Here is a 13867-nt window from a genome sequence, read left to right on the forward strand (position 1 = left end):
ATCCGGTTTGGTGGCTGCCGGATTAGGTCTCTGCTTTTTGCAGATGATGTGGTCCTGATGACTTCATCTGGCCAAGATCTTCAGCTCTCACTGGATCGGTTCGCAGCCGAGTGTGAAGCGACTGGGATGAGAATCAGCACCTCCAAGTCCGAGTCCATGGTTCTCGCCCGGGAAAGGGTGGAGTGCCATCTCCGGATTGGGGAGGAGATCTTGCCCCAAGTGGAGGAGTTCAAGTACCTCGGAGTCTTGTTCACGAGTGAGGGAAGAGTGGATGGTGAGATCGACAGGCGGATCGGTGCGGCGTCTTCAGTAATGCGGACGCTGTATCGATCCGTTGTGGTGAAGAAGGAGCTGAGCCGGAAGGCAAAGCTCTCAATTTACCGGTCGATCTACGTTCCCATCCTCACCTATGGTCATGAGCTTTGGGTTATGACCGAAAGGACAAGATCACGGGTACAAGCGGCCCAAATGAGTTTCCTCCGCCGGGTGGCGGGTCTCTCCCTTAGAGATAGGGTGAGAAGCTCTGTCATCCGGGGGGAGCTCAAAGTAAAGCCGCTGCTCCTCCACATGGAGAGGAGCCAGATGAGGTGGTTCGGGCATCTGGTCAGGATGCCACCCGAACGCCTCCCTAGGGAGGTGTTTAGGGCACGTCCGACTGGCAGGAGGCCCCGGGGAAGACCCAGGACACGTTGGGGAAACTATGTCCTGGGAACGCCTCGGGATCCGCCGGGAAGAGCTGGACGAAGTGGCTGGGGAGAGGGAAGTCTGGGCTTCTCTGCTTAGGCTGCTGCCCCCGCGACCCCACCTCGGATAAGCGGAAGAAAATGAATGGATGGATGGAATGATGTTAAAAATCCAGGGCTGAACTGAAATGCTAACATCGCGGGAGAGCATTAAGGAACAAAAAAATATGACTCCTAGGATGTAAAATTAGGGGGGGGTAAGCTAGCACCTTAACATTATCATGCTAACAGTTAGCGTATGTCAAGTACCAAATTATATGACCTGCAGAAATAGATACAAAAATAAAGTGTTAGCATGTTAAAATGCTACCGTTAGCATGCTAACAAATGCGAGTGAAAATCCGGGGCTGAATGAAAAATGCTAACAGTAATTGTGCTAGCTAGAGCATCAGGGAATAAAACATGTGACTCCCAAGACGCAAAATGTCCTAGAAAAGTCTAGCACGAAATAGCTAAAAAAAGGAAGCTAGCATGCTAGTGTTAGCGTGATAAAATGCTAACAGTTAGCATGCTAGTCGGAGAGCATCAGGGAACCAAAATTATTGCACTTAGGATGCAAAATGAGTTACAAAAGATGATACCGCTGTCATGCTAACAGTTAGCATGCGTCAACTACCAAAATATGTGACTTGAAAACAATTGCTCAAATGTTTTTGTCGTGCTAGTGTTAGCGTGTTAAAATGCTAACAGTTAGCATGCTAGTCGGAGAGCATCAGGGAACCGAAATTATTGCACTTAGGATGCAAAATGAGTTACAAAAGATGATACCGCTGTCATGCTAACAGTTAGCATGCGTCAACTACCAAAATATGTGACTTGAAAACAATTGCTAAAATGTTTTTGTCGTGCTAGTGTTAGCGTGTTAAAATGCTAACAGTTAGCATGCTAGTCGGCGAGCATCAGGGAACCAAAATTATTGCACTTAGGATGCAAAATGAGTTACAAAAGATGATACCGTTATCATGCTAACAGTTAGCATGCGTCAACTACCAAAATATGTGACTTGAAAACAATTGCTAAAATGTTTTTGTCGTGCTAGTGTTAGCGTGTTAAAATGCTACGAATGATGTTGAAAATCCAGGGCTGGACTGAAATGCTAACAGATAGCGTGCTAGCTGGAGAGCATGAAGTAGCAACAAATATGACTCCAGGGTGTAAAATGAGGGGGTTACAAAGTTAGCATGATAACATTACAATGCTAACAGTTAGCATGCGTCAACTACCAAATTATATGACCAGCGAAAATAGCTATAAAACGGGTGAGTGGCTACCACCTCATCTCTCCCGGGTGAGTGACTACCACCTCATCTCTCCCGGGTGAGTGACTACCACCTCATCTCTCCCGGGTGAGTGACTACCACCTCATCTCTCCCGGGTGAGTGACTACCACCACCAGAGCTGGCTGACAAAAGGGGGAAGCCCTGGCTCGCTCCCTCGTTTGCTCGTCTTGTCTCCTGGCAGTGATTCCAAGTGAGCAGAGCGCCCTACTTCTTCTTTAGCGACACGCTGTGAATATTCCAGCAACAAACTCACCTTTCCTTCTAACTCGTACTTCAAAAAGCACAGGACTACAAAATACAAGTACAACAAATACTGTATTGATGTTTTACTCCTTTTGTAGATGCTAACGTTAGAATGCTAACAGTTGGCAGGTGCCAACTTCTATGACTCTGACGTGTAAAATTAGCTAACAACATACAGTACACAGTACACAGTACACAGTACACAGTATACAGTATACAGTACACAGTACACAGTATACAGTATCCAGTATACAGTACACAGTACACAGTACACAGTATACAGTACACAGTACACAGTATACAGTATACAGTATACAGTACACAGTACACAGTATACAGTATACAGTATACAGTATACAGTACACAGTACACAGTACACAGTATACAGTATACAGTACACAGTACACAGTACACAGTATACAGTACACAGTACACAGTATCCAGTATACAGTATACAGTACACAGTACACAGTATACAGTACACAGTATCCAGTATATAGTATATAGTACACAATACACAGTACACAGTACACAGTATACAGCATATAGTATACAGTACACAATATACAGTACACAGTACACAGTATACAGTAAACAGTACACAGTATACAGTATACAGTACACTGTATACAGTATACAGTACACAGTACACAGTACACAGTATACAGTACACAGTACAAAGTATACAGTATACAGTACACAGTATACAGTACACAGTACACAGTATACAGTACACAGTGTACAGTATACAGTATACAGTACACAGTACACAGTATACAGTACACAGTATCCAGTATACAGTATACAGTACACAGTACACAGTATACAGTACACAGTATCCAGTATATAGTATACAGTACACCATACACAGTACACAGTACACAGTATACAGCATATAGTATACAGTACACAATATACAGTACACAGTACACAGTATACAGTACACAGTACACAGTACACTGTATACAGTATACAGTACACAGTACACAGTATACAGTACACAGCACACAGTATACAGTATACAGTACACAGTACACAGTATACAGTACACAGTACACAGTGTATAGTACACAGTATACAGTACACAATATACAGTATACAGTACACAGTACACAGTATACAGTACACAGTACACAGTGTATAGTACACAGTATACAGTACACAATATACAGTATACAAAACACAATATACAGTACACAGTACACAGTGTACATTATACAGTATACAGTACACAGTATACAGTACACAGTACACAGTGTACAGTATACAGTATACAGTACACAGTACACAGTATACAGTACACAGTATCCAGTATACAGTATACAGTACACAGTACACAGTATACAGTACACAGTATCCAGTATATAGTATACAGTACACCATACACAGTACACAGTACACAGTATACAGCATATAGTATACAGTACACAATATACAGTACACAGTACACAGTATACAGTACACAGTACACAGTACACAGTATACAGTATACAGTACACTGTATACAGTATACAGTACACAGTACACAGTATACAGTACACAGCACACAGTATACAGTATACAGTACACAGTACACAGTATACAGTACACAGTACACAGTGTATAGTACACAGTATACAGTACACAATATACAGTATACAAAACACAATATACAGTACACAGTACACAGTGTACATCATACAGTATACAGTACACAGTATACAGTACACAGTACACAGTGTACAGTATACAGTACACAGTACACAGTGTACAGTATACAGTACACAGTATATCGTACACAGTATACAGTATATAGTACACAGTATACAGTACACAATATACAGTACACAGTACACAGTATACAGTACACAGTATACCGTACACAATATACAGTACACAGTACTCAGTATACAGTACACAGTATACAGCACACAGTACACAGTATGTAGTACATAGTACACAGTACAAAGTATACAGTACACAGTGTACAGTATATAGTATACAGTATGTAGTATATAATACACAGTACAAAGTATACATTACAAAGTACACAGTGTAGAGTATATAGTAAACAGTATATAGTACACAGTATACAGTATATAGTACACAGTACACATTGTACAGTACACAGTATACAGTATATAGTACACAGTACAAAGTATACAGTACACAGTGTACAGTATATAGTATACAGTATGTAGTATATAGTACACAGTATACAGTACACAGTACAAAGTATACAGTACACAGTATACAGTACATAGTATACAGTGCACAGTATACAGTAGACAGTACACAGTACACAGTATGTAGTACACAGTAAACAGTAGTATACAGTATGCATTACACAGTATACAGTACATAGTATACAGTACACAGTATACAGTAGACAGTACACAGTACACAGTATATAGTATATAGTACACAGTACAAAGTATCCAGTACACAGTTCACAGTGTACAGCATATAATATACAGTATGTAGTATATAGTACACAGTACAAAGTATACAGTACACAGTGTACAGTATATAGTATACAGTATGTAGTATATAGTACACAGTACAAAGTATACAGTACACAGTATATGTTCGAGAAGTTGAAGAGTGAGAGTTCCATCTAGCAGGAATAGAAAATGCACATCTATGACTTATGTACAATTCATCTTGCAGTACCAAAATACTCACTTTCATGGTAAAACACACTTTCATGGTAGTACTTTGCAGAGGCAACATAGTCACACACATATAGAACAGAAAGAGGTACTATATATATATATATATATCTGGTGGGTCTCTAGAAAGAGGGCGCTATATAAAAGTTATTCTGAACTAAAAGGCCAGTTGTGACACAAGAAAGGAGGTGTGGTCACCAAGGACACGTTGCCATGGCAACACTCCATGTGACATGACAACAATCTCTCTCTCACCAAAACAACAACGGCAAGCTGAACTCCCACGGTCTGATGTCTGCCAGCCTCAAGTTGTTCTCAGGGCCGGAGCAGGAAGGAGCTGGGAATAGCTTTTGTTTTTTGTTTGTTTGACGCAAGGAAAAGTGTTCCTACTTCCTGTAAAATAACACAATCTAATATCTTTATTCATTTTGATTTCTTTATTTGTCAATATCACAATCTGTTCCACTGAGGTAACACCCTGATATCACTGTGTATCCCTCTGATATCACTGCATCTTCTCTGATATCACTATACTGTCTCTGGTATCACTGGATCGTCTCTAGTTTCCCCGTATCATCTCTAATATCACTGCATTGCATCGTTTCTGATATCACTGTATCATCTCTGATATACCCGTATCGTCTCTGATATTCCTGCATTGTTGTCTGATATCTCTGCATCGTCTCCGATATCACTGCATCGTCTCTGATATCTCTGTATCGTCTCTGATATCCCCGTATCGTCTATGATACCACCGTATTGTTTTTTATATCCCCGTATTGCCTGTTATCATTTGAACGTCTCTGATATCACTGTATCGTCTCTGATATCCACGTACCGTTTCTGATATTCCTATATCGTCTCTAATATATACCGTATCGGCTGTTATCACTGTATCACCTCCGATACCCCTGTATCGGCCCTGATATTCCTGTATCGTATGTTAACATGGCATCGTCTCTGGTATCCCCTTATCGTCTATGATATCCCTGTACCACTGCTGATATCCTGTATCATCTTTGATATGTTCCCTGTATCGTCTCTGATATTCCTGTATCGTCTCTGATATACCGTATCGCTGTTTTCACTGTATCATCTCTGATATCCCCGTATCGTCTATGATACCACCGTATTGTTTTTTATATCCCCGTATTGCCTGTTATCATTTGAACGTCTCTGATATCACTGTATCGTCTCTGATATCCCCGTATCGTTTCTGATATTCCTGTATCGTCTCTGATATACCGTATCGGCTGTTATCACTGTATCACCTCTGATACCCCTGTATCGGCCCTGATATTCCTGTATCGTATGTTAACATGGCATCGTCTCTGGTATCCCCTTATCGTCTATGATAACCCTGTACCACTGCTGATATCCTGTATCGTCTTTGATATGTTCCCTGTATCGTCTCTGATATTCCTGTATCGTCTCTGATATACCGTATCGCCGTTTTCACTGTATCATCTCTGATATCCCCGTATCGTCTATGATACCACCGTATTGTTTTTTATATCCCCGTATTGCCTGTTATCATTTGATCATCTCTGATATCACTGTATCGTCTCTGATATCCCCGTATCGTTTCTGATATTCCTGTATCGTCTCTGATATACCGTATCGGCTGTTATCACTGTATCACCTCCGATACCCCTGTATCATCTCTGATATCCCTGTATCGTCCCTGATATCCATGTATAGTATGTTAACACTGCATCGTCTCTGGTATACCCTGTTCGTGTCTGATATCCCTGTATCGTCTCTGTTATCCACATATAGACTGTTATCACTGTATCGTCTCTGATATCCTCACATTGTGTTTGATATACTCCCTGTATCGCCTCTGATATTCCTTTATCGGCTGTTATCACTGTATCGTCTCTGATATCCCGTATCATCTTTGATATCCTCCCTGTATCGCCTCTGATATCCCCTTATCGGCTGTTATCACTGTATCGTCTCTGACATACCCTTATCATCTCTGATATCCCTGTATCGTCTCTGTTATCCACATATGGACTGTTATCACTGTATCGTCTCTGATATCCCCGTATTGTTTTTACATCCCCCCTGTATCGCCTCTGATATCCCCTTATCGGCTGTTATCACTGTATCGTCTCTGATATTCCTGTATCGTATGTTAACATGGCATCGTCTCTGGTATCCCCTTATTGGCTGTTATCACTGTATCGTCTCTGACATACCCTTATCATCTCTGATATCCCTGTATCGTCTCTTTTAGCCACACATGGACTGTTATCACTGTATCGTCTCTGATACCCCCGTATTGTTTTTATATCCTCCCTGTATCGCCTCTGATATCCCCTTATCGGCTGTTATCACTGTATCGTCTCTGACATACCCTTATCATCTCTGATATCCCTGTATCGTCTCTGTTATCCACATATGGACTGCTATCACTGTATCGTCTCTGATATCCCCGTATTGTTTTTATATCCTCCCTGTATCGCCTCTGATATCCCCTTATAGGCTGTTATCACTGTATCGTCTCTGATATCCCCGTATCGTCTTTGATATCCACCCTGTATCGCCTCTGATATCCCCTTATCGGCTGTTATCACTGTATCGTCTCTGACATACCCTTATCATCTCTGATATCCCTGTATCGTCTCTGTTATCCACATATAGACTGTTATCACTCTATCGTCTCTGATATCCTCACATTGTGTTTGATATACTCCCTGTATCGCATCTGATATCCCCTTATGGGCTGTTATCACTGTATCATCTCTGATATCCCCGTATCGTCTTTGATATCCTCCCTGTATCGCCTCTGATATCCCCTTATCGGCTGTTATCACTGTATCGTCTCTGACATACCCTTATCATCTCTGATATCCCTGTATCGTCTCTGTTATCCACATATTGACTGTTATCCCTGTATTGTCTCTGTTATCCACATATAGACTGTTATCACTGTATTGTCTCTGATATCCTCACATTGTGTTTGATATACTCCCTGTATCGCCTCTGATATCCCCTTATCGGCTGTTATCACTGTATCGTCTCTGATATCCCCGTATCGTCTTTGATATCCTCCCTGTATCGCCTCTGATATCCCCTTATCGGCTGTTATCACTGTATCGTCTCTGACATACCCTTATCATCTCTGATATCCCTGTATCGTCTCTGTTATCCACATATAGACTGTTATCACTCTATCGTCTCTGATATCCTCACATTGTGTTTGATATACTCCCTGTATCGCATCTGATATCCCCTTATGGGCTGTTATCACTGTATCGTCTCTGATATCCCCGTATCGTCTTTGATATCCTCCCTGTATCGCCTCTGATATCCCCTTATCGGCTGTTATCACTGTATCGTCTCTGACATACCCTTATCATCTCTGATATCCCTGTATCGTCTCTGTTATCCACATATTGACTGTTATCCCTGTATCGTCTCTGTTATCCACATATAGACTGTTATCACTGTATTGTCTCTGATATCCTCACATTGTGTTTGATATACTCCCTGTATCGCCTCTGATATTCCCTTATCGGCCGTTATCACTGTATCGTCTCTGATATCCCTGTATCGTCTGTGATATCCTCCCTGTATCGCCTCTGCTATCCCCTTATCGGCTGTTATCACTGTATCGTCTCTGACATACCCTTATCATCTCTGATTTGCCTGTATCGTCTCTGTTATCCACATATGGACTGTTATCACTGTATCGTCTCTGATATCCCCGTATTGTTTTTATATCCTCCCTGTATCGCCTCTGATATCCCCTTATAGGCTGTTATCACTGTATCGTCTCTGATATCCCCGTATCGTCTTTGATATCCACCCTGTATCGCCTCTGATATCCCCTTATCGGCTGTTATCACTGTATCGTCTCTGACATACCCTTATCATCTCTGATATCCCTGTATCGTCTCTGTTATCCACATATAGACTGTTATCACTATATCGTCTCTGATATCCCCGTATTGTTTTTATATCCTCCCTGTATCGCCTCTGATATCCCCTTATCGGCTGTTATCACTGTATCGTCTCTGACATACCCTAATCATCTCTGATATCTCCCTGTATCGCCTCTGACATCCCCTTATCGGCTGTTATCACTGTATCGTCTCTGACATACCCTTATCATCTCTGATTTCCCTGTATCGTCTCTGTTATCCACATATGGACTGTTATCACTGTATCGTCTCTGATATTCCTGTATCGTATGTTAACATGGCATCGTCTCTGGTATCCCCTTATTGGCTGTTATCACTGTATCGTCTCTGACATACCCTTATCATCTCTGATTTCCCTGTATCGTCTCTGTTATCCACATATGGACTGTTATCACTATATCGTCTCTGGTATCCCCGTATTGTTTTTATATCCTCCCTGTATCGCCTCTGATATCCCCTTATCGGCTGTTATCACTGTATCGTCTCTGACATACCCTTATCATCTCTGATATCCCTGTATCGTCTCTGTTATCCACATATGGACTGTTATCACTGTACCGTCTCTGATATCCCCGTATTGTTTTTATATCCTCCCTGTATCGCCTCTGATATCCCCGTATCGTCTGTGATATCCTCCCTGTATCGCCTCTGATATCCCCTTATTGGCTGTTATCACTGTATCGTCTCTGATATCCCTGTATCGTCTCTGTTCTCCAAGTATAGACTGTTATCACTGTGTGGTCTCTGACATCACTGTATCATCTCTGAAATCCTCTAATCGGTTCTGTTATCAGTGATATTCCTGCATCAGCCGCGGTATCATTGCATCCAGCTGTGATCATCACTATCACGTCCAGGTGATCCCTGGCAGTATCGACCCCGGCAGCTGCAGCGTGTTGATGATGATGATGATGATAATGATCGATGTGACCGTATCGATAAGGCGGGCTCCACTTACCGGGTCAATCACGGCTCTTGAGGCGCCGCCGCAGCGCTGCCGTCCGCGGGGAGAACATGAACATGTCCGCGCTGTGGATCCACGACGTCCGCGGAATGTGGGAGTGGGAGAGTGGGAGCCCCGACGCGTGAGCGGCAGGCAGGGCGGAAGTTGCTGCTCGCGGTGCTTCCGGGAGCGCTTGTCTTACAACAATAAAAGCATGTGTGCGTTGACTAAGTAAGAAGACACTTGAGGTGAAAATGATTCATAATCGACTTTAGTGCCGATGTGGCGTTTAGGGAACATTTGACACTAATTAGGAAATCTTTAGCATAGCACTGTTAGCATGCTAGTTTTTTTTTTAGCTCCTTTTGCTCAAATGTTTTGTTATCTGCCAGCATGCTAACTTTATTAGCTAATTTAGCAGTCACTTTACCTGTTCCTACTTTATAACATCAGTGTCCAAAGTGGAAAAAAATGTTAGCATAGCACTGTTAGCATCCTAGGTTTTTTTTAATTAATTTTGAAGACATTTTTTGTTAACATTTAGCAGGCACTTTGACTGCTCCTACTTTAGCACATCAGTCTCCAAAGTGAAAAATCGTTAGCATAGCACTGTTAGCATGCTAGTTGTTGTTTTTTTAGCTCCTTTTGCTCAAATGTTTTGTTATCTTCCAGCATGCTAGCTTTGTTAGCTAATTTAGCAAAACACTTTAACTGTTCTTACTTTGGAACAGTAGTGTTAAAAGTGCGGCCCGTAGCTCATTTTTTTAGCGGCCCAACGTAAAACCATTAGCATTTTGAAGATTAGCATACAATATTATTTTAGCCGATTTTCACATTTTGGTACTTGATGCATGCTAGTATTGTAGACACACTTTTCAGATACACACCTCAAAGAAATATATATTTTGCTACTTGACACATGTTAGTTAGCATTTTAGCATGCTAATATTAGCATGCTAACTTTTTTTTTTTTTTTTTTTTTTCAAGTTTGGCATGTATATTACTCAGTGTCATATTTTGGTACAGTACTAATGCTAACATGCTATTGTTTGCATGTTAACATAGCATTGTTAGCATGCTAACTTTTTTTTAAGCTAATTTAACAGATACTTCAACTGTTCCTACTTTAAAACAGCAATGTCCAAAGTGAAGCCCGTAGATTTTTTTTTTTTTTTTAGTATCATTAGTATTTTGATATTAGCATGCTAGCTTTCATTGCTAATGTTGTAGGTGTATATCTCATCATATTTTGGTGCTTGATGTATGCTAATGTTCGCATGCTAGTATTGTAAACACACTTTTCAGATACACACCTCAAAGAAATATATATTTTGCTACTTGACACATGTTAGTTAGCATTTTAGCATGCTAACATTAGCATGCTAACTTTTTTTTTTTTTTTTTCAAGTTTGGCATGTATACTACTCAGTGTCATCTTTTGGTACAGTACTAATGCTAACATGCTATTTTTTGAATGTTAACATAGCATTGTTAGCATGCTAACTTTTTTTTTAAGCTAATTTAACAGATACTTCAACTGCTCCTACTTTAAAACAGCAATGTCCAAAGTGAAGCCCGTAGATTTTTTTATTTTATTTTTATAGAATCATTAGCATTTTAATATTAGCATGCTAGCTTTCATTGCTAATTTTGTAGGTGTATATCTCATCATATTTTGGTGCTTGATGTATGCTAATGTTCGCATGCTAGTATTGTAAACACACTTTTCAGATACACACCTCAAAGAAATATATATTTTGCTACTTGGCACATGTTAGTTAGCATTTTAGCATGCTAATATTAGCATGCTAACTTTTTTTTTTTTTTTTTTTTTTTTCAAGTTTGGCATGTATACTACTCAGTGTCATATTTTGGGACAGTACTAATGCTAACATGCTATTGTTTGCATGTTAACATAGCATTGTTAGCATGCTAACTTTTTTTTAAGCTAATTTAACAGATACTTCAACTGCTCCTACTTTAAAACAGCAATGTCCAAAGTGAAGCCCGTAGATTTTTTTTATTTTTTTTATAGAATCATTAGCATTTTAATATTAGCATGCTAGCTTTCATTGCTAATGTTGTAGGTGTATATCTCATCATATTTTGGTGCTTGATGTATGCTAATGTTCGCATGCTAGTATTGTAAACACACTTTTCAGATACACGCCTCAAATAAATATATATTTTGCTACTTGGCACATGTTAGTTAGCATTTTAACATGCTAACATTAGCATGCTAACTTTTTTTTTTTTTTTTCAAGTTTGGCATGTATACTACTCAGTGTCATCTTTTGGTACAGTACTAATGCTAACATGCTATTGTTTGCATGTTAACATAGCATTGTTAGCATGCTAACTTTTTTTAAGCTAATTTAACAGATACTTCAACTGTTCCTACTTTAAAACAGCAATGTCCAAAGTGAAGCCCGTAGATTTTTTTTTTTTTTTTTTAGAATCATTAGCATTTTAATATTAGCATGCTAGCTTTCATTGCTAATTTTGTAGGTGTATATCTCAGTCATATTTTGGTGCTTGATGTATGCTAATGTTCGCATGCTAGTATTGTAAACACACTTTTCAGATACACACCTCAAAGAAATATATATTTTGCTACTTGGCACATGTTAGTTAGCATTTTAGCATGCTAACATTAGCATGCTAACTTTTTTTTTTTTTTTTTTTAAGTTTGGCATGTATACTACTCAGTGTCATATTTTGGTACATTGCTAATGCTAACATGCTATTGTTTGCATGTTAACATAGCATTGTTAGCATGCTAACTTTTTTTTAGCTAATTTAGCAGATACTTCAACTGTTCCTACTTTAAAACAGCAATGTCCAAAGTGAAGCCCGTAGATTTTTTTTATTTTTTTTAGTATCATTAGCATTTTGATATTAGCATGCTAGCTTTCATTGCTAATGTTGTAGGTGTATATCTCATCATATTTTGGTGCTTGATGTATGCTAATGTTCGCATGCTAGTATTGTAAACACACTTTTCAGATACACACCTCAAAGAAATATATATTTTGCTACTTGACACATGTTAGTTAGCATTTTAGCATGCTAACATTAGCATGCTAACTTTTTTTTTTTTTTTTCAAGTTTGGCATGTATACTACTCAGTGTCATCTTTTGGTACAGTACTAATGCTAACATGCTATTTTTTGAATGTTAACATAGCATTGTTAGCATGCTAACTTTTTTTTAAGCTAATTTAACAGATACTTCAACTGCTCCTACTTTAAAACAGCAATGTCCAAAGTGAAGCCCGTAGATTTTTTTTATTTTTTTTATAGAATCATTAGCATTTTAATATTAGCATGCTAGCTTTCGTTGCTAATTTTGTAGGTGTATATCTCAGTCATATTTTGGTGCTTGATGTATGCTAATGTTCGCATGCTAGTATTGTAAACACACTTTTCAGATACACACCTCAAAGAAATATATATTTTGCTACTTGGCACATGTTAGTTAGCATTTTAGCATGCTAACATTAGCATGCTAACTTTTTTTTTTTTTTTTTTTCAAGTTTGGCATGTATACTACTCAGTGTCATATTTTGGCACATTACTAATGCTAACATGCTATTGTTTGCATGTTAACATAGCATTGTTAGCATGCTAACTTTTTTTTAGCTAATTTAGCAGATACTTCAACTGTTCCTACTTTAAAACAGCAATGTCCAAAGTGAAACCCGTAGATTTTTTATTTTTTTTTTGTATCATTAGCATTTTGATATTAGCATGCTAGCTTTCATTGCTAATGTTGTAGGTGTATATCTCATCATAGTTTGGTGCTTGATGTATGCTAATGTTAGCATGCTAGCACTGTAAACCTATCTTTCAGGTACAAACCTCAGTGTAATATATTTCGATATTTGACATGTAAGTTAGCATTTTAAAATGCTAACATTACCATGCTAGCATTTTTTTGGCAAATTTTGCAGGTATACTCATTGTCATATTTGGTACATTACTAATGCTAACAGTAAGCATGCTATTGTTTGCATGCTAGCAGAGCAGTGTTAGCATGCTAGCTTTTTTAGCAAATATGTTGGCACTTGGTGCAT

At 39.2% G+C, this 13867-nt stretch overlaps 1 protein-coding gene across 1 annotated transcript in view; it reads right to left on the reverse strand.

Annotated features, from left to right (window-relative positions):
- Positions 1–9940, reverse strand: part of dlgap1a (discs, large (Drosophila) homolog-associated protein 1a) — an 81608-nt gene extending 71668 nt beyond the window's left edge. Inside the window, exon 1 of the mRNA XM_061928298.2 lies at positions 9808–9940. The gene's annotated coding sequence lies outside the window, so the exon portion shown is untranslated. The remainder of the gene's footprint in view (positions 1–9807) is intronic.
- Positions 9941–13867: the final 3927 nt, after the last annotated feature.

Source organism: Nerophis lumbriciformis, linkage group LG33 (genome assembly GCF_033978685.3).
Source record: "Nerophis lumbriciformis linkage group LG33, RoL_Nlum_v2.1, whole genome shotgun sequence".
NCBI lineage: Eukaryota > Metazoa > Chordata > Actinopteri > Syngnathiformes > Syngnathidae > Nerophis > Nerophis lumbriciformis.